Raw genomic sequence first — 22,294 nt, 5'->3', positions numbered from 1 at the left:
CCCCACTATCACTCAGTGGAAACATGCTTCCTCAGGCTACCTAGAGAAGACCAGCTCTCTCACACCAGTTACAGAAGACCTGATCCCCCACACCAACTAATAGCAACCTCCAGCAGTTAGAGAAGATCCATCGACCTCGATAACCAAAGGGGACCCATTCCCCACCATTAAAGAACATTGGTCTGCAAGTCCACAGCCACAGATTGCAGGACAACCTGCCCGCCTTCATGGGCTGCTGAGCAGGGAGAGCATGGTGGATTGAGGGGTTGTGCATGGTGGGCTAGGAGTGGGTGTGGAAGAACTGTCAGACTAAGGGGAAGACCATTAACTTTAAGGATTGTGATGGGAGAAGAGTAGGGAGCTGATTGTTTGAAAACCAGAGGGGGGAAAACACATGATTGAAGTACCACCTCTGCAAACTGGTAAGTAGTATTACTCCCATTTTATAGTTGGAATTGTAGAGGCTTGCTCGAGTTCACAATGGCAGAACAAGGTTACACTGGGAATCCCAAATCTCTTTCCTGTGGTTCAAGCACTAGCCCATAGTATAACTTTCTTCTCCTCAGACTGGAGAATGGATATTAAGAAACACATGTGGTCTGGGACCAACTGATCTGGAAGACCACCTCTCTTTCCATGCCACACAGCCACCATTGTGTTCGGCAGAGGTGCCAGAGCTTGAGATTATATAACAGAGAGGGAGCAGCTGGCAGGGCCTCACTTCCCCTTGGTCCAAATCAATGCTAGCTAGTCAACCTTCATGGCATGCTGCAAGGTACACTTGCTTCCTGAGCTGAGAGACGTTGGGGGGGACTTTGGTGGGACACCATACAAGTTGGAAACACATATTTAGCTGCTGGGTTATGATTTAGGTTCCTTGTTGGGCAAAGGGAGGTAACTGGAGTAGCCAGTCTGTATAGCTGACTTCATTAAAAATGTGCCTGTCAAATAGCACTTAGATTCAGAGCAAAGGATAGGAAGTCCTGCCAATAGCATGTGTGTCTGCATTAGAAATAAATGAAAATTGAAAACAAACAAATCTCCTATTGCAGGGGACTAGCAGCAGTTGTTGGTTGTAAGATTTCTCATGAGTCTCTCAACATTGCAAAATTTTGCAATCTTAAGTTTTAGTGGTTTAAGCTCTTTACAGCCTGGATGAGCATTGCACAACTAAAGGACCATGCAAATGTATGGGTATGTACCCCCAAAGTTATTTGTCAAAGTAGGACATTTCTGTTTTGTGTGTACCCTGCCTCCCTAACTAACAAGAAATTAGAGATGGAAGAGACCTAGTAGGGCATTTAGCCCACTCATCCACTAAAACAGGAATGCTTGCTGCTCTATATTCCTCCAGTGCTTCTTCAAGTCATGTTCTAAATGTCTCAGCCTATGTGGCTCCCACTAGAGAGACTATTCCACAACCTCACCTTTACTAAGCTTTGTTACAAATATTCCTCAATTTCAGTTTGTTACTCTGCCTCCTATTCCCTTTATGAAGCTGCTATCCCTCTTATGACAAACATCCCTCTTTCTTCTCTCCCTATTTTATTTCCTGTTGCATGTTTCACTGTGACATGCCAAGCAGAAACACAATATAGCTTTGACATAGGAGAGCAGCTGGGCCTTGCCCTAGTGGGCAGACGGAAGAGAAGTTCCAAAGGATAAAATGAGTGCATTTTATCAAGAGCTTTGTCATGGGATGTGTACAGCTTCCTGGCGCAGTACTACAGTGCAGCTAGCAGAACCAACAACACTCCTTTCCTGTTAGTATAATTAGAGGCTGCAAATATTTAGAGACAGGCTTTTTTGAATTAGCCACATGCTTCAAATTGTTAAGTGGTTAACCACTAAGCACCTCCCCCCCTTCACACATACCTGTAGACCAGCTTGGTGAGTGTGGGGAGAGGGTTTCCTTAGTTTGCTTTCAGTGAGATATATTAGAGAGCAGAGCAAATCAGTAGATTCCTCTTGACTTTTAGAAATAACTAGCAGCCACTGAGAAGCAGTAAACGCTGATCGTTGTAATTGACAGTTTGTTCAAATTTACTAAAAAGAAAAGGAGTACTTGTGGCATCTTAGAGACTAACCAATTTATGTGAGCATAAGCTTTCGTGAGCTACAGCTCACTTCATTGGATGCATACTGTGGAAAGTGTAGAAGATCTTTTTATACACACAAAGCATGAAAAAATACCTCCTCCCACCCCACTCTCCTGCTGGTAATAGCTTATCTAATGTGTATGGTAATCAAGGTGGGCCATTTCCAGCACAAATCCAGGGTTTAACAAGAACGTCTGGGGGAGGGGGGGGTTAGGAAAAAACAAGGGGAAATAGGCTTGAATAGAGACTGGGAGTGGCTAAGTCATTATGCAAGGTAACCTAAAGTAATTGTATCCAATTTGCAAATGAATTCCAATTCAACAGTTTCTCGCTGGAGTCTGGATTTGAAGTTTTTTTGTTGTAATATCGCAACTTTCATGTCTGTAATCGCGTGACCAGAGAGATTGAAGTGTTCTCCGACTGGTTTATGAATGTTATAATTCTTGACATCTGATTTGTGTCCATTTATTCTTTTACGTAGAGACTGTCCAGTTTGACCAATGTACATGGCAGAGGGGCATTGCTGGCACATGATGGCATATATCACATTGGTGGATGTGCAGGTGAATGAGCCTCTGATAGTGTGGCTGATGTTATTAGGCCCTGTGATGGCGTCCCCTGAATAGATATGTGGGCACAGTTGTCAATGGGCTTTGTTGCAAGGATAGGTTCCTGGGTTAGTGGTTCTGGTGTGTGCTATGTGGTTGCTGGTGAGTATTTGCTTCAGGTTGGGGGGCTGTCTGTAGGCAAGGACTGGCCTGTCTCCCAGGATTTGTGAGAGTGTTGGGTCATCCTTCAGGATAGGTTATAGATCCTTAATAATGCGTTGGAGGGGTTTTAGTTGGGGGCTGAAGGTGACGGCTAGTGGCATTCTGTTATTTTCTTTGTTAGGCCTGTCCTGTAGTAGGTGACTTCTGGGAACTCTTCTGGCTCTATCAATCTGTTTCTTCACTTCCGCAGGTGGGTATTGTAGTTGTAAGAATGCTTGACAGAGATCTTGTAGGTTTTTGTCTCTGTCTGAGGGGTTGGAGAAAATGCGGTTGTATTGCAGAGCTTGGCTGTAGACGATGGATCGTGTGGTGTGGTCAGGGTGAAATCTGGAGGCATGTAGGTAGGAATAGCGGTCAGTAGGTTTCTGGTATGTGGTGGTGTTTATGTGACCAGTGTTTATTAGCACTGTAGTGTCCAGGAAGTGGATCTCTTGTGTGGACTGGACCAGGCTGAGGTTGATAGTGGGATGGAAATTGTTGAAATCATGGTGGAATTCCTCAAGGGCTTCTTTTCCATGGGTCCAGATGATGATGTCATCAATATAGCGCAAGTAGAGTAGGGGCATTAGGGGACGAGAGCTGAGGAAGCGTTGTTCTAAGTCAGCCATAAAAATGTTGGCATACTGTGGGGCCATGTGGGTACCCATAGCAGTGCCGCTGATCTGAAGGTATACATTGTCCCCAAATGTAAAATAGTTATGGGTAAGGACAAAGTCACAAAGTTCAGCCACTAGGTTTGCCGTGACATTATCGGGGATAGTGTTCTTGACGGCTTGTAGTCCATCTTTGTGTGGAATGTTGGTGTAGAGGGCTTCTACATCCATAGTGGCCAGGATGATGTTATCAGGAAGATCACCGATGGATTGTAGTTTCCTCAGGAAGTCAGTGGTGTCTCGAAGGTAGCTGGGAGTGCTGGTAGTGTAGGGCCTGAGGAGGGAGTCTACATAGCCAGACAATCCTGCTGTCAAGGTGCCAATGCCTGAGATGATGGGGCGCCCAGGATTTCCAGGTTTATGGATCTTGGGTAGTAGATAGAATATCCCAGGTTGGGGTTCCAGGGGTGTGTCTGTGCGGATTTGATCTTGTGCTTTTTCAGGGAGTTTCCAGACTCCAGCGAGAAACTGTTGAATTGGAATTCATTTGCAAATTGGATACAATTAACTTAGGCTTGAATAGAGACTGGGAGTGGCTAAGTCATTATGCAAGGTAACCTATTTCCCCTTGTTTTTTTCCTAACCCCCCCTCCCGCCCCCGAGACGTTCTTGTTAAACCCTGGATTTGTGCTGGAAATGGCCCACCTTGATTATCATACACATTGTAAGGAGAGTGGTCACTTTAGATAAGCTATTACCAGCAGGAGAGTAGGTTTGTGTGTGGGGGGTGAGAAAACCTGGATTTGTGCTGGAAATGGCCCAGCTTCATTCTCCTTACAATGTGTATGATAATCATCACTTTAGATAAGCTATTACCAGCAGGAGAGTGGGGTGGGAGGAGGTATTTTTTCATGCTTTGTGTGTATAAAGAGATCTTCTACACTTTCCACAGTATGCATCCAATGAAGTGAGCTGTAGCTCACGAAAGCTTATGCTCAAATAAATTGGTTAGTCTCTAAGGTGCCACAAGTACTCCTTTTCTTTTTGCGAATACAGACTAACAAGGCTGTTACTCTGAAACCTTTCAAATTTACTGTTGGTGAAAGATGCTTTGTTCAACAGCTCTAATTATTAACATGCTGGGCCAGATCCTCAGCTGGTGTAAGTTGGCAAATCTCCATCCACTATCCTAGTTAACAGCAACCAAGGATCTGCACCCTTTCCTTGTGAGCATACATCTGCTTCTTGACATTGACCTGACCTGCTTCTACCCTGACTTAAACAGGCCACCTATCATGGTGAATGACAGTTCATTCTTTGTCTCCCTTCAGTATTTGGTCTCCCGATGAGAATGCCAACACAAGAGACAGTTATGGTGTTGTGCGATTTTGTGCGTGTGATGTGGACATCTACCTGCCGAGAACTATGCTGAAAACACCCACTGATTCCAAAAGACCAATGCCACCTGAGAGTTTTACGATAGCTGGTAAACAGCCATTAAAAGGTGACAAACTTTGGCCACTATGGCCCTGATCCAAAGCCCCCTGAAATCAATGGCAGTCTTTCTAATGACTGCCATGGGCATTGGATCAGGCCCTGTGTGCCCAGTTCTGTGAGGCCAGGAAGTATCCTTGAGTGTTCTTGCGGGTGGCATCTCATAAGGTCAGACCCAGTCAAACTACGAGAGTTTTGTGCTGGTTACCTATGACTCAGCAGTAAGGTTCTAGCTCTTACTACCAATCCTGTGCTGTCTGGGTCATCCAGTCTTCCTCGAATACAGTGGCAGGGTCTCTGAACCTGGAGAGGGATACAGCATTCATCCAGGAACTCATCCCGTTTCTGGGTGCTAGAACCCTGCATAAAGATGCAGAGTAATTTCTGCTGACTCACAGTGGTAGATATTTTTTTTAAACTCCAGCCAAGATATAAGAAAATATAGCAGAAGAGACACTCTCTCTAGGGAGAGGAAATAGGTACAGGGACATACGAGCCCTGCTGGGGCTAGAAACCCTAGAAACAAGCCATGCTCATGTAGGGGGGGCTTGCTTTGTGGGCAGAATACCAAGACTGAATTTATTCCAATCTGAGTGCTAATTCCATTCCTTTTATTCTGACCTGTTGTTTTTTTTTTTAAGACTCTATATCAGTGCTTCTCAAACTTTTGTACTTGTGACCCCTTTCATATACCAAGCCTCTGAGTGTGAGCCCCCCTTATAAATTAAAAGCACTTTTTAATATATTTAACACCATTATAAATGCTGGAGGCAAATCTGGGGTGGAGACTGACAGCTCGTGACCCCCCATGTAATAACCTCACGACCCCTCAGGGTCCCGACCCCCCAGTTTGAGAACCCCTGCTCTATATTCTGTCCTTCCTTCCCTTGTATCTGAGGTACCTCAGCTTCCTAAAGCCAAAAAAAGGGGACTTTGAAGCAGAGGGCGAGAGAAGCACAAGCACACTGGCATATTTGGAACCCTCTCCTGAGCTCCACTGAGCCTACTTTAAATCTGGGCCAATTCTCACTGCGTGACAGAAATATTCCATAAAGTAAAAAAATCCCTTTTCTTTTTGTTGTGGGTGGCAAAGCCAGGGAACACATATTTGTGCAATGAACCCAATCATACAGGGAGACAGTTTTGCAAAATCAGCTGCCTTATTTGTCCATGCAGATCCCACGGTAGCACATACAAATGCATGTGGACAGTTACCCCTCGTGTGCCTGAAGTGCCCACAAGTGTGGGAATTTCACCTGAAGTTTGGGTGGCCATTAAAAAAAAAAAAATAGGTTCTACAATAGGACTGCTAGAAAGGGTTTGAGAAATGGTAGAAAAAAAGACTGAAGATTAAAAATGCTCTGCAGGCCAGAAGAGATGCAAAAATCACATCCTACTCTTTCCCCATAGAACAAAGGGGACAGGAAGGGTTAGAAGCTTTTAATGTGAGATATGATTTAGTCAAAATAGCTTAGTTACTCTGGTCCATCGATCGTCTGAGCAGAGAAACATCATTGTATGTATTAAGTTGATTCTCCAGTACTCTATGCCTGTCAAAACTGTTTATTCACTCTTGCCAACAACAACAAGAAAAAAAGGAGGAGGGTTGGCAGGTCCAACAGTGAATGAGAGGCACAGAATGAGAGCATGAGTTGAGGAGCGCCTCATATATGCAGAAAGGAGATTGTACAATAGGGTCGGTAACTGTAGAGCTTATTGGTGGTCATTAGGAATAGACTAAAAAGACCCGAAGGAAATATCTCCAAGGATAACAGGGTGGTTTGTTCTCGATGCCCATTCAGCCCATTCTCTGCTGACTGTCACAGAAAATATTTCAGAGGGTGAGTTACCATGGTGCTTATTGTTATGTCCGCAAATGGCCACTGGTAGCTGGATCAAGGCTACATTTAAAAAAACAAAACTAATGTAATAATCATTTTTAGTTAAGGGGAGATGGCTTGGTGCAGTTAAATAAACAGAGCGCTGAACAAATTCCCAAAGTCCAAACCAAACTGAAATTTAAAACTTTGTGAAAAAGAAAGTTCACATAAGGGGGAAAAAAAAAAACCACATACACAAAGAAATAAAGGTTGTGCATCTGCATTTCCTCTTTCTGGGTGTGGGCAAAAGAGGAAATACCAAAATGTCACTAGAAGGGCTATGCTCAGAGCATTTCCAGCTTAATCAAAACCAGAAACACTGGCATTTTTACAGACAATCCTGTTCTTATGACACTGCCAACCTGATTTTCAAACCCAAGAGATTTGATTGGGCTTGGAAAAGTTCCCATGCTTCTTTTCAATGCTTATCTCAACTCATCCTCTGAATTTTCTGAAGATCACTTGTCATCAGTGACACCTGGACTTGGGCATTTAGCCCTTTGGTATTGCTAGGAGTTTTGCAGACAGAACATCATAGCCTGGAGATTAGGATATCCCCCTCTATTCTGCTTTATTTCCAGTCATGCATATAGATAACCAAAGTAATGTACAGTCTTTAATGCACAGCAGAACACCAAAGGTCTATCCTGCATACCATTACTCAGGTGAGAAGTCCCTACTCATGCCTCTGTCGGCTCCAAGGAGCTACTCACATGAGTATGGGTGTCTGGGAAGGATTAAGCTCAAAGTGCATAACTTTGAAAGAGAATCTCAACTTTCCATGTGTAAAACACTGGCTACTTTCTCTTCAGTATCACAAGAAAACAATAAAAATGGCATTCTTACAAGACTGATGGAAAGAGATGTGCTTAATCCTGACAATCTCACTCACAAAAGCCTCCTATTGACATCAGTGTGTTGCATAAGAACTGCAGGATCAGGTCCAAGATGTTGCATAGGCAGAGGGAGCACCAAAATAAAAACAAATGTGTTTAGAATCTCCAAGGCCTCCACACAGTAAGATTAAAATGCAGAAGTTGGTGAGCGCTTTCTTTCAGTTTGTAAATGGGAAAATATTTTCCCACTTAAATACCTAGAGAGTTTTAGTTTTAAAATGGCTTGACTGCCCCAGACCTGCAATACTGTACATTAAAATTCAGGGAGATTTCAGTATTCCAATGTGAAAACAATGCTGAGGTGTAAATATCTCAAGTAAACTTATTACACATAATTCCCTCTAGCACAGATGCTCCCTAATATCTAAGCAAATTGAGGCAATCTAATCCCCCACCCCCACTAAAAGATTTTTGAACTAATTCAAATAACTCAGAAGTGTTGAGTGTAACTAGAGCATTTATTTAAGGACAGTGTAAAATGAATTTCAATAGTTCAGTGTCTGTATGGGTCTGATTTTTCCCTTTGGTTCAGACAGAACTCGCACTGAATTTCTAGAAAAGATTTGCCTGAGCAAGGACTGCAAGATTGGGCCTTAAGTGTTTCCTTTCAAATGCTGACTCATTGAATGTGAGACCATCAGACTCGCTGGATTTGTGATCAGGGTTTAATTAAAAATACACAAGACTACTATCACTGCCATGCACTCTAGTTTAATCATAAGCCACGTCTTACATTTTGTTTTAGTTGCACAATTCATTTGCTACAGGGTATCTTTTAGCAATTCTGCTACAGACAAAAAGAAGCCCCTTTTTGGCCTCTAGCAATACAGCTGCACTAAATACATTTTTGCTTCTATTGCAAATTTATTTGAAAAGGCAATAGGAAAAAAAAGTGTCACAATGATTCTTTTTAAAATTTAAAACCAAGTTTAGATTCAACATGCAAAAGACCTATGAGGACTACAATTAAAAATACAGCCATAAAATTCCTATTTTAACAAAAACCTCTGATTCACTCACTCTTTTCTAAGATCAAGACATTGTGGTCTATCAAGTAACCTATATATGGGCGCAATCCTGAAAGCTCTTGCTTACATGTGCTATTCTTAAAGTTAATCAGGCTACTCGTGAGAAAGGGTTACTTTCAAGAGCAAGGATTTGCAGAATCAGGCTCTATATATTTTGTTCAGGTAAATAGCATGCATGTACAGGGAATTAAACAATGGACTTCACCAGCATACCCCACTCCCCAAAAGTCCTTTCTCCGCAGTTTCATGGATCTGTCTGTTGTAAAGTGATTAGCAATCAGATTCAATGGACACACACTCACACCTTGTCTTTGTCCAAGTACTGTACTGTACTAACCACACCTAACTTTAGCATGCTGCAACTCACCAGAACTTGTGCAGTTTGAATTCCCATTCCAAATTTGTTTCTCAAACCTAAGGCCATTATTCCATTTTTGCTAAAACATCTTCTCCCATGGGCCGCTGAAAGAAACCATGTTTCTTCAGTTATTTCCAGTTAAAAAAATAAAATAAAATCCAATGTACAGTGGTCCACAGATTTCTGGAGACTAAAAGTTTTGATTTCCATCCATAAGTGTCCTGAGCAGTAAGGACACACAGGCACTACAACTGGGAAGGGAGCAGGAAGGAAAGCCTACCATGTGAGCACAAAGAAAACCCCCCCACAAAAGTCTGTTCAGTGGACAGCACTTGGGTCGATAGCAAGGATTTCAGGAAATCCAAACACTTAACAGGAAATCTGATGACTGGATAAACATTCCATAATCTCCACAGATACAGTTAACATGCTGCGTCTCCAGTTAACCCTTACCCTGACGACTGCTAAAACTGAAATCTGACATTCCTTGTAACATAATCTGTCTAGTTGGGTTCAAAAGTCTAAACGGTTCCTCATTATGTGTTTGTCTGAGCAAGCAGAGCTCTGTTGAGACTCCTTTTTAGCCTATTGTGGAGGATATTTTTCCCCTCTTGCTTTTGATCTCTACATGGTGACATTTTACTTAAATTGTGCAATTTTTGTTAGGTTAGTATTCCTCATTTGAAAAGTAAATTATATTGCAGCCTTAGTCTGCAGCAGCCTGTCTGAATATCTGTGTGCTGCTAACCATGTTCACCTAGTAATTCTCTATTTGCTTTATTTCCATTTGTATTTTTAGTTTTTTCTTTCTTTTGCTGCAACATCAGATTTATACAGCCTCCTATGTGTTACTTTACAGGTACCATTTGGTGATTTTATTATTCTGTTGACTGAAGCAGAATGGAGGAAGGACAGTTTAAAAAAAATGAGAACACTCTTAAAGAAACAGGGGATAATTTTTTTTAAAATACCTTTACTATACTTTGTCAATTACTTCCAACTGAAACTCTGCAACTCTTAGTCAGGATAAACTCTTGATGAAACCTGGGGAATTTTGCCTAAATAAAGATTTTGCTTTGTCTCTTTTGGTTTACTTTCCTATGTAGCATGAAAACAGCATGTTGTGTAATTTTCTCATGGGGTTTTTGTTTCCTATAGTTTTTTAATTTTATTGGATAAAAACTTAATTAATTAGGACCCTGAGCAGTTGTAGCTTTTAAAGACCCGTTAGAACTTCGTGCAAAAGTAGGTGCATAATTAACCCCTGATCCTGCAAATGCTAATGTATACACTTAATTTTCAAACATGAGTAGTCTCATTGAAGTCAGTGGGAATATTCAGATTCATATAGTTAAGCATATGTGGTTTGCAGGATTGAAACCATACTATGTTTTCTGAAAGAGGCCAGGTGCAAGTTTAGATGACTTTCTGGTGTTAATAAATTCTAAAGGCCAGGGTCTATTGCCGGGATTGGCAACTTTTGGCACGCGGCCCGTCAGGAAAATCCGCTGATGGGCCGGGACGGTTTGTTTACCTGCAGCTTCCGCATGTTCAGCCGATCGCAGCTCCCACTGGCTGCGGTTCGCCATTCCAGGCCAATGGGGGCTGCGGGAAGCGGCGGCCACTACATCCCTCGACCCATGCCGCTTCCCACAGCCCCCATTGGCCTGGAACAGCGAACCGCGGCCAGTGGGAGCTGCGATTGGCTGAACCTGTGGACACCGCAGGTAAACAAACCATCCTGGCCCGCCAGCAGATTTCCCTGACAGGCCACATGCCAAAGGTTGCCAATCCCTGTCTACTGCTAAGAATACCTTGCCCCCATCTCCCTTGAATCTGTACAGGGCATATGGCATGCTGGAAAGCAAGAGGATGTCCCTAGGTATCTGGACTCTCCTGCGTCCTTGAGGGCTTTGTACAGGATAACTAGCACCTTGAATGTCACCCAGCCAGTGAAAGGCTTTGGACATAGGAGTAATATGCACTCACTCATTAACCTGGCTGGCACAGACAGTGGATACCCACATTCTTCACTAGCAGAAGTATTCTTTATGGGAAACCCACGTATAATATCTGTATGTTTACGTCAGGTATTTTTAGGGTGGCCATTGTTGTACTATATAGGCACCAAATAAGAGATACACAGTGATATGACTGAGATGGCTTCCTCTCTTCATCTCTTTTACTGTCTCCCGGAGGGAAGAATTTGGAGAAGGTACCAGGAAGTCAGTCTGCGTGCACATCGATAGAATGCTTGCTGCAGTTACCGTATGTCTGTACGTAGATCACTTAATACAGTGAGAGTTTCGTTTTAGAAACATGGTGTCCTCATATGGCATTACCCAGCACATGGAATGCGAAATATGGTGGCAACAATCAGTCTAGTGCAGTGGTTTTCAACCTTCCCAGACTACTGTTCCCCTTTCAGGAGTCTGATTTGTCTTGCATACCCCAAGTTTCACCTTTCTTAAAAATACTTGCTTACACAATCAGACATAAAAATACAAAAAAGTCACAGCATACTATTACTGAAAAATGGCTTACTTTCTCATTTTTAACCATATAATTATTAAATAAATTGATTAGAATATAAATATTGTACTTACATTTCAGTGTATAGTGTAGAGAGCAGTATGAACAAGCCATTGTCTGTATGAAATTTTAGTTGCTACTGACTTCGCTAGTGCTTTTTATGTAGCTTGTTGTAAAACTAGGCAAATATCTAGATGAGTGGGTGTACCCCTGGTTGAGAACCAGTGGTCTAATGAGACCCACAGCAAGGAAGAGTGTGATTAACAGGCAAACAAAACAGTACCTAGAAACTGAGCAAGCAGGCAGCATGGAGGGACTCAGACCACCAAGAATGTTGGATTTCCTGACAAAAAAACCTTGCACGAGCATAGAAGCAAGAATTGAGTCTGTATACAGAGCTGATCATGGGGGATACAGATGAGAAAGTGACTGTAAAGCTAGCTTTTTACTGTCTCATTGGGGGCGTGGGAGGAAGGATGAGAAGTAAATAAGACCCTTGTTGAAAAAAATGTTTTCACAAAAAATTCTGATTTTGAAAAAATGCCATTCTCAACTAAAACATTTTAATTTGAAAACTTTCACCCTTCTCTAGTAAGAAGGGAATTGGGGGAGGGGAGAGGACCTATAATTTGCTGCTACTAATGTCTGCTTTTACTGTCAGAGGTAGACAAATGTTCTTCTGCGGAACACAATTCACTCATGATGAGCAAGGACAAAAATAATAATAAAAAAGGACAAAATAAAAGAAGCCATTAGACCTGAGCCAATTTCATTGTTCCCTAACTGCAAATGGGATTGTAGCTACCTACCTTCATCTTAAGTAGCAGAGGAGCAAGTAGTCAGACGTAGAACTGTTTGGAAAATTTCAACAAGAGTGAAAAAAAGAGTTTTCATTTAAGTCTTCCATGGAAAATTTTGACTTTTCAACGAGAAACCCCAAATCGTAATATTTTCAGCTGAAAATTGCAAACACTGGGGCAGGAGGATTGTTTCTCGGATTAAAAATTGGAATTTTTTTGTGGAAAGCACAATTTTCTTCAGTTGAAAATGCAATAATCAATCTGGAAAAGAGTTTTGATTGAAATGTTTAGGAACGGGCCTAATCAGATAGAGAGGAAAGGGTAGAATGTTGGTTGAATGATAAAACTGATAAAGATAAATCATAAGGAAAAAGTCTGCATAATGAAAATAGAGCAGAACAAAAGCTTGAAACCATTGCCAGCTCAATTACTGTAGCTGAAAACAGGGTAAGCCTCCTTGAAGACCACACTGCTACAAGCCATCCACTATCACAGACACAAAACAGCCAAAAGCTTTATTGAATACAGATGTGAAAATCCTTGCCACTAAGTTAGAAAGAAACACATACTCTCCATAACATGCCCAGATCAGCTGGGCTTTATACTTGGTTTGTTCCACCATCCCTAGATCTTAATATGCTTAAGTGCTAGAGCTGGTGAAAATAATTCAAAATTTTCAACAAAATGCTCTAAAAATGACTAAATTAAGTAGATGATTCTAATTCAGTGAAGTTCAAGATGATTTAGCTCAGTATCTGAAACAGCAAACACAACTCTCCTAATTATCACTGAAGGTTTATCTGACAAAAATAAAAAAAACTACTAAAATTTAGTGAAATCATCAAGTCCCCAAATTCTATCATTTTCAGTGTTGAAACAGCAGGACATATTGGTATAAATAGTTGGAAGATGGCCTTTTTTCCAACAAAAATTAACAAAAACAGTTTCCCTTCCTATTTTCATCCAAATTCTTTGCATTTTCGGGGGGGGGGGGAGGGAGGGTGTCAAAAGACTGAAAATCTAAAAATAATTTTAAAAAATTTTAAAATCCCAAACTTTTTTTGTTTTGGGATATAATTTTCCATGTTCATCACCAATCAATTATGATGTGGTGCTTCCCCCTTGAAAACTACTAACTTCCTCATGTAGTTAACTTACTCTTTTTAGACCTCTGAATTTGGCCAGACATATTTAGTTGGGGATCCCAGCCGACTAAGCGACTACTAGAAGCTAGATTCCGCTGGAATACTGTGAAGTGTAGAAACAGAGTTCCACATTCACTCTGTGACCATATACTGGATTTATAACACACACTTAAACTCAGGCAAACTATTACAGAAAATGACTAGAAAACAGACAGATTGCACGAACACTAACACTGCTTAACACAAACCATAAACAGTATTTGTATCACAAAGTTCAGCAATTAGTTGCTGTACAGCCGTCTTACTGTGTTACAATAAAATATTAGTTCGTAACGTCTTTCAATTTCTAAGATGTTTGCTTAGCGATCCATGCCCATTCTATTATGTTATTCTCCTTCCTAAATGAGCAAACAAGGAGGTTTACTTTTAAGATCAGCATCCCTGCTGGCAGCATTTTGCATTAGCAAAAGCACCAAGCCCTTCTCATACAACAGCACACCACTGCTCTTATATTAAACAACAAATGTTACCACTTTCCCCACTGTTCAATCAGTGAAATACAACAGAAACAGTGTTCTAACAGGTTTAACACCACTTTGGCACATTTATTAATTAAACAAATAACATCTCTCAGCATTATGGAATAGCAGGAATTAGAAACTGATTAACAAAAGACACTTGATCCTTGGTGACTATTGCAAACTGCACCAAGAAAACAAGAAGATAATTTGTTTCGCCACTAGAGGTTTCACTAAATATCATAATTAAAGCTGATCAAAAATGGTAAGATTTTACATGAAAATATTCAAAATGTTTCCTTTCTAACTGTTCTCATTTTTCTGTGAGATGCAAACATTGAAAATATTTCAGCTTTAATTTTTTCTCCTCTCTTTTTTTGCTGCTGAAAATGGGAGGAGAGAAAAGGAGAAGAGGAAGGGGGGAGTGAAGAAAGCAGAGTGGGAAAGTGACATCTCCACCCCCACACACCCTACAGTTTTCAGGGGATTTGTTCATTGGAAAATTTCAAAACAAAATGAAACAATTTTCCATGAAAAGAGGCCATTTTTCAGAGAAAGTTTCAAACTAAACATTACACTATCTTTAGTCACAATATACAACATAGAACCACAATCTGTCTTAAACTGTCTGCCTTTTTTTCTTTAACAAACAGCTGCCAACTAAAGACTCACAAACAGACTTCCCCACAGCTTGAGTTCCTGCTTTGTTTGCCAGGGATCAAAAACCTGTCTGGAACTCCACACAACATACAGAGACATGTAGTAGTTGAATTAAATACTGCAAATGAACACATCATAATACAACATATTGCTAAAAGCTTTCTAGCAGCATAAAGCAACTTAAGGGAATTTTAAAAGTTGGGTACAATCACTGTTCGTCTGCATCTTTCATCTTGGACTTACAGCCCTGCAGAAAAAGCAGAGAAAATATTTCATAGGACATCCTGTGAATCTCAGGCCATGTGTGTGTTTTCCTTTTGTCACTACACTGCTTTTTGCAATCCCCACAAGAACTGGAGGAAAAAAATGGCTCCTTGCCATGCTGCCACTGGCTGATTTTAGAGAATTTAAATTATAGTTACAGTATCGCAAAACTCCAAACATTCAAAAATCAGGACTCAGGCCCTAAACAAATAACGAGGTTGTTTTTTTAAAATCTCATATGTTTTAAGCCAAACTTTGGGGTTCTTTCTGAGCCCGGCATGGTGCATATAAGCCACATTTTCAAGGTTTACCCTACAACAGTGAAGGCTAAAAACGTCTAAAAACCAAAAAATTAAATCTAAGATTCTCATATAATCCTTTGATTCCTGGAGCAGAGGCTTTAAGAAAAATGCCAAGTATCATGAGACTTGCCGTGAAGTTGTAAGTCAGCGGCGGCAGGTTTGTATAATTTTTGGTGGTGCCCAGAACAGGTCCAAGTCCCCCCCCACACACCCCTGCCTTGTAAGCCAATAATACAGTAACTCCTCACTTAAAGTTGTCCCGGTTAACGTTGTTTTGTTGTTACGTTGCTGATCAATTAGAGCAGTGGCTCTCAAACTTTTTTTTCCGCGGACCAATTGAAAATTGCTGAGGGTCTTGCTGGACCACTTAGTGATCTTTCCAAATGTTGTTTGTACCGTTAACTAACTATTGGAAAGCACTTTGGATAAACGTGCTATATTAAAAAAACCCTAAATAGTAATTAACTTTTTTTGTTCTACACATAAACGCACACAACTCATATTTTAATATCAGTAGTCTTAACCTTTCTAATGCGATGGATGTGCCCTCTCTCCCGCACCGCAGCAGCCCCCAAGCTGGGAGTGGGAAGAAGGGGGGTCTCTCCCTCTCTCCCCCACTGCAGCAGCCCCTGAGCTCTGGCTGGAAAGGACGGGGCGGGGGGGGGGTCCTCTTCCCTGCCACAGCAGCCACAGAGCTGAAGCTGGGAAGGAAGGGGGTCTCTCTCCAGCAGCCGCAGCCCTGGAGCCTCTTTCTCTGGCCGCTGTAGCCCTGCATGTCCCAAATTCCCCCCACCCCCTCTTCTCACACCACTACCCCTCCTACCTACCCCCATTACCCCCAAGTCCACCACCTCCCCTTACATGTGCATCTTGTCCAGGGACCTAATTAGAGGAGCCACGCCTGCACAGCTCCACTAATTAGGTGGGTGGCCCTTCATTCTCTCATGTGCGGTCACCCAGGAGTGCACCTTAGAGAGAACTATCCACGGACCACCTGAATGGAGCTCGCGGACCACTGGTGGTCCGCGGACCACAGTTTGAGAACCTCTGAATTAGAGAACATGCTCGTTTAAAGTTGCCCAATGCTCCCTTATAGTGTTGTTTGGCAGCTGCCTGCTCTGTCCACTGTTTGCAGGAAGAGCAGCCCATTGGCGCTAGCTGGTGGGGGCTTGGAACCAGGGTGGGCCGACAGCCCCCCCATCAGCTCCCCTAAGTTCCCTGTGCGGCTGCTGCCCACCACGCTATCAATTGCCGGACAGTTCAGTTGTCCCTCCCCCCACTGCCCTGTGCTGCTCCTGCCCTCTGCCTTGGAGCTGCTCCCGGGAGCCTCGTGCTTGCTGTGCAGGTAGGGTGACCAGATGTCCCTATTTTATAGGGACAGTCCTGATTTTTGGGTCTTTTTCCTATAACACCCCACCCCCGTCCTGATTTTTCACACTTGCTGTCTGGTCACCCTATGGGCAGGTGGGGAGGGGAAAGAGGGGTGTTGTTGTCAGGGTGTCCCCCTCCCCCGTTCCTGCCCTCCCCCCAGCCCTCTCCCCACAGGCAGCAGTGAGCTCCAGGGGAGGGCCCCCCTGCACCACACTCACCTCACACCACTGCCATTGCACGTGCTCCTAGGGCCCCTCTCACGTACAGGAAGCCCCCTCACCTCCCCTGTGGTGGGTGCCATGGGGGGGGGCTGCCATCCCATGTTCACCTCCTCCCCTGCTGCTGCCCCTCACTGTAGCTTCACTGGGGGTGCGGCTGTCCCTTGTCCAGCGTGGGGCAGGAGCGGTGGGGCCCCCTGTGCTGGTGGAGGGTCCCGTTAGAAAATGAAAGTGTCTGAGAGGGAAGGGCAGGCTCCGGGTCAGCCTGTCCTGGCAGTATTGGGTGCGGGGTGCTAGGACCCTGCAGCGGCAGTTGATGCAGGGAGGCAGCATGGAGCTGCAGGGGAGAGACAGGGAGGCTGCGCTTGGAGTGGGCAGCAAGGGAAGGCCGGGGGACACTCCGGGGAGGTGCAGGGGGTGGCAGGTGGGGCCAGGGGAGAGACCCAGCCCCTAACATTGGTGGAGCTGGGCCCCTGGACTCTGAATATTGCTGGAGCCCGGGCACCACAGGCCCATATAACTCGCCCCCTATGGTAAGAGTTGGCAAATATTAAAACATCATTTGATTCCGTTTCAAGGCAAACGTATAGCACAGAATATCCCTTACCCCAGAGTTCAGTGGACAAGAGGAAAGAAATGTCTCTAGAAAAATGAAAATAAAATTCTAAGTGCAATTATGAAATGGCTTTCGAAATGGATAAGGAAGATAACATGATCACTGACTTTATACATACAACTAGGAAGTTTATATTAAAAACATAAAGCAATTAATTCTTTGTGTTTGCAACAATGGTAGCTGCTAGGGTTTATATATGTGTGGGGATGCATACGCAGGTGTTTACAACCTGAAGCTGGATGGTCCAAGAAACCATTAAAAGGTGAGAAAAGAGTGAGGAAAAAGTGCTGACAAACTAAACAGTGGTGAAAAATACGAAAAGCAGTGTATTGCAAAGTTGCACAGACAACAGTGACAGGAGCCAGCTGAGGCCCAGGACTGTCGGATAAGAAGAGTTGAAAAGTGCAGAGTCACAAAGGGTACAAGCAGCATGGCAGCACTCAGCCACTTCCTTTCCTGTAACCAAAGTGCTTGGGACTAGAAACCAACCTATAGAGTTGTGGTGCTCCAGGAGAGAAGAAAAATAGAACTGTCACAGGACAGGCTACTCAACGAGACAAAAGAACCATATCTCTTTTTGGGGGTGCATTTTGAGAGAGTCTATGCCACAGGAATGTGCATTGATGGCTCCTCACTGCTTTCCTGTCCTCATTATACCTGGGTTATAGGAGTCTGTTAGTTAGTGAGACTTGGAAGTCAAAACAAGTCTGCAGCAGCTGTTTGGTGCCCAGATCCTCATTATATGTCTGTGTGTAGATGTGCTTGCATTCACCAGCTGAAACAGTGACACTGGCTTGGCAGAACTGCATCCCAGTGCCCTATGCAGGCAGCCTGTGCTGTGTTATTGTCTGGGGCTTTCAAGCACTGCAGTATATTATGCTGATTGCACATCTGTTTTAGCTACACAGCACAGGCATGGTAGAAGGCCGTAGGACACAAAGCGTGAGTTAAAGGTCCCTCTGGCTGCTTTACCTCCAGCTCCATTATTGTCTGGGCTAGCATGGTTGCTAGTGAGGGAGACAATGCCACACTCTGCCTCCTCTTGGTGTGCATGCCTCCTTTTCAGATAGCCACACCAATTTCCCCATAAGCACAACACTTTAGAATAAAGTTTCTATATACCCTTGGCTGTTCCTGAGAGCAGCCACGGAAATGGTACCCACACAGCCCTTCTGATGCAAGTTACCCCATGCATTGAAATGACGCATCTTGCACTTTTCCTCTCACTCACAAGTAGTACAAGTGAATGGACAACTGGGCTCCATTTAGTGCCATAGTGACCAAAGGTCATGTCACATCCTCGTTTCCATATCCTGGAAAGGAAGGATAGTCCAGTGCTTAGGGCACCGACTAGCACTTAGGTTCAAGACCCTGCTCTTCTACAGGCTTCCTGAGTGACCATGGGCAAGTCACTTAGAAAACTGATGTGCAGAGAGACTAGCTGTGAAATAGGGGTAACAGCACTTCCCTACCTCATGGGGGTGTTACGAGAATAAATACATTAAAGATTGTGCAGCGCTCATATACTAAGGTGATGGGGGCTATGTACATAAGCATAAAAATGAGATGTCTAGAACATATACACTTACAGTAGTAAATGGTTACACTGGATTCTTTACTATATAGAACATTAGAAAATGTTTTGCAGAGGATAGGCTGGATGACATCTTTTCCCTCTCTTATGCTGCGTATGATTTCAATCTGAAAACTTGATTTTGTCTCATAAAACATTCTGAGAGTTTAGCAGCTTATAAACTCTTGTCTAGGGGACGTTTAAAGTGGTTTCTTGATTAAATTAGATCTAGAATGGATTTAGAATCAACCACCATGGCTGTCTGCTCTGTAAGGAGTAAGGAGGGTTAACTTCTTTGGGAGGAGGAGCTGTACCTAAAAAAGTTTGCCATTGAACACAAAGCTAATTTGAAAAACTAAGATAATTTGAAACACATGTTCCTGGCTACATAAGTACTGCACAAACTGCAAAAGAGAAAATCATCATAAAAAGACACGGAATATTTCAAAACATAATTAAGAAAGTCAGCATTTTACAACATAAGAGTTACTGTACCTGAAATATTGTTTTGCTTTGTTAACGCTTTAAAAATGTAATTTTCTAAAGACTTTCTAGCACAGTGTGAATTTATAATTTAATGAATATGGCAGGTATGTTAGATGATAGGGTTCACTAAAATATTCTTCTTATGTAATACTGTGAACAAAGATGACTCAGAATGAAACAGTTGGATACCTTATTTTGGGCACAAAATGCTGTGAATTAAGTAACTCCTAAAAATAACATGCCTTCCCAGTTGCTTTTCAATGAACTTTTTTGATACTACCTGGATGTGTAACTTTTTTCAGTACAGCAAGACATTTTTTGTAATCTATTAATGCACATACTCCTTGTCAGGCTAAGGTTTCAGAAACAAGACAGGCACAGTTCCCTTCACACCTACACTTTTGTTCCGTTTGCATTCTTTCAGTTCTGATGCTCAGAAAAGAACTAGATAACACTTCTTGGGTAGTTAAAACCAGAGGAGGCGGCAAAAGGTGTGAAAAGCTCTGCAAAAGAGTGACGATTCAATATATACTGTGACATACACTCAGATCTGTACAAAAGCTAACATGCCTCAGTGCTGCAAGCATAGCTGTAAAACCCACTCTGCAAAACCTCCAAGGCTTAAATATCGTGTTACAGTACCACATTCCAGCACTTGCCAGAAGACACTGAATTATATCAAACAATCCAAAATCCCTGGAAATCAGAGATGAGCTGCACTATGAAGGCAGGAGAAAGTCTCCATGAGCTCCCAAAACCATGCAAGTGTTGCCTAGGACAGCATGAATGCAGGATGGTATTTCTGTACTGACTTTGCTGATTTTGCAGGGAAGCATGCACACACTCTTTGTCGGATATGCTGACTTTCTCTACAAACCAACCTGGTTTGTAAAGCTTTGTAGAGCTAGGAGTTGACTGAGGGGGTGTTTTGCCATTGGTTTCAGTGGAAGCAGGAGGAGGGCCATGGTGCAGTGTATACCAATATTAACAAATGTTGAAAGAATATTCCTAGGGTTGCAAAGCCAAGCACAGAAAGTTAGGCTATTCCAGAATTAAGACATCAGAGCTGTAGCAGGGTTCACTTAGGGTCCAGAAGGCCTAGTGGGCCGGCCACAGTTCAACAGTCCCCAAAGTCCTGGGGGTGGCCTGGTCAGGCAATCTGGGAGTCTAGCAGTCAAATTACAGTCCATCCTTCTCCAAGTTACCCCAGTCAGAGAAGGGGCAGAGGAAGGGTAGGGGGAACCCATCCCTTCCCTCTCCACCAGGTGCCAGCTCAGGGCTCAACAGGGAAGAGATGAGGAACATCTCAGCTCCCTCTAGCTCATACTCTGGGCCACTTCCTGCCACCCCTGTCTCTCCTCAGTTTGGGGCAAGGTCACACCACTCTGCCTCCCTCCCACAAGAGGGTGGCTCAAGCAGTCTCAACAAGTCTTCACAGCTCCCTTCCTGGTGTCCAATAAGTCTCCCTTGTAAGGGAGAGAAAAAGGGATCAGGCCCCTACTGCCCAAACAGGCCTTACCATAGTGTCTCCCCAGCTGTGTCCTCTGTCCCAGAAGAGGCTAACTGCTTCCTTTCTGCAGGCAGCCTCTCCCCCTGCTTGATTGTCAGAGTCACCTTTTAAGTCAGCCCTCCAATGTGCAGGATGCTCTGCAGCTGCTAAGGGGTGGAGCTTTCTGAGCTCAGTACAGCTCCATCACTCCGTCACTCTTAGTGAGGGGTCTGTAAACCCCACCGTATGGGCACACAGTGAATAACAAAGTGAAAGCAAAATAGGGAATAGCTTCTTCCTGAATGAGCACCATCCATTCAGTTGCTGTCAGGGATGGTCTAGGTATCCTGGCCCGGCCTGAGTGTGGGGACTGGACTAGATGACCTCTCTAAGTCCCTTCCAGCCCTACATTTCTGCGATTCTATGATGATGCACACACACAAAGGGGTCAAATTAAAGTTTCCCACACAACCTTAATTCTGGCATTTCCTAACTTCTGAGTGCTTGATGTTGCAAGCTCAATAATGAGTTTTTGTAACAGTTTTTTTCTGTGTACTTTTCTAGGTTTTTTAAAAAGCAAACTGACCCCCTCACAGAAATGCCATCATGTGGCATCATATTGACACCCACATGGATTATTAGCAGGTAGATTCACCACACAGACCTCTGTCACTTGAGCTAACAGTGTAACTGATAGCAACAGTAGGTTGTCATCCTCGGCGTGGACCAGCATTAGAGAGAAATGGGACATTTTGCCAGAGGGTTTCAGAGATATTTTCTGATAGCAGAGGAATGGTGAGATTCAGGAATCTTGGATTCCAGTCAAGATTCTGGAGGGAAATCTCTCCATAACCTTCAAGTGTGTCCCCTCCAGCCTATGTCTTCCCCACCCCTGCCCCTTCATTTCAGTCCCATTTTCCTCACCTACCCAGCTCCAGTCTCCACTCCTCAGGTTTCTTATCCCACTCTTGGTCTCTTTACCCAGCAAGTCCTAGTCTCACCCTTTTGAAAACCCCACTCAGTCTCCCCCCCAATCCTTACCCAGTTATTGCTTGTTTCCTCCCCCAACCTCTTGTCCCCACTCTCCTTGCCCAGATAGTCCTAGCTACCCATCTCCCAAGCTCCACATCTCACATGTCTTTATCCCCTACCCTGGCCTCCTCTACCTGCATATACAAACTGAAGTTTTTCAAAGGCTTATA

At 43.3% G+C, this 22,294-nt stretch overlaps 1 protein-coding gene across 6 annotated transcripts in view; it reads right to left on the bottom strand.

The window, feature by feature from the left end:
- ASAP1 (ArfGAP with SH3 domain, ankyrin repeat and PH domain 1) overlaps positions 1–22,294 on the bottom strand; it is a 372,441-nt gene that overhangs the window by 319,960 nt on the left and 30,187 nt on the right. The window contains exon 1 of one of the 6 annotated variants that reach the window (XM_043539091.1): positions 21,123–21,193. The exons of 2 other annotated variants lie outside the window; for them this stretch is intronic. The gene's annotated coding sequence lies outside the window, so the exon portion shown is untranslated. Of the gene's footprint in view, positions 1–9,127; positions 9,540–21,122; positions 21,194–22,294 lie in introns of those variants that run through there. 3 more of the 6 variants (XM_043539088.1, XM_043539089.1, XM_037892009.2) reach the window with 3 other exon arrangements.

The sequence above is a fragment of the Chelonia mydas genome, chromosome 2 (genome assembly GCF_015237465.2).
Source record: "Chelonia mydas isolate rCheMyd1 chromosome 2, rCheMyd1.pri.v2, whole genome shotgun sequence".
Lineage (NCBI taxonomy): Eukaryota > Metazoa > Chordata > Testudines > Cheloniidae > Chelonia > Chelonia mydas.
Note: the sequence above shows the minus strand (reverse complement) of the source record. Positions and strands in the feature narration are given on the sequence as shown.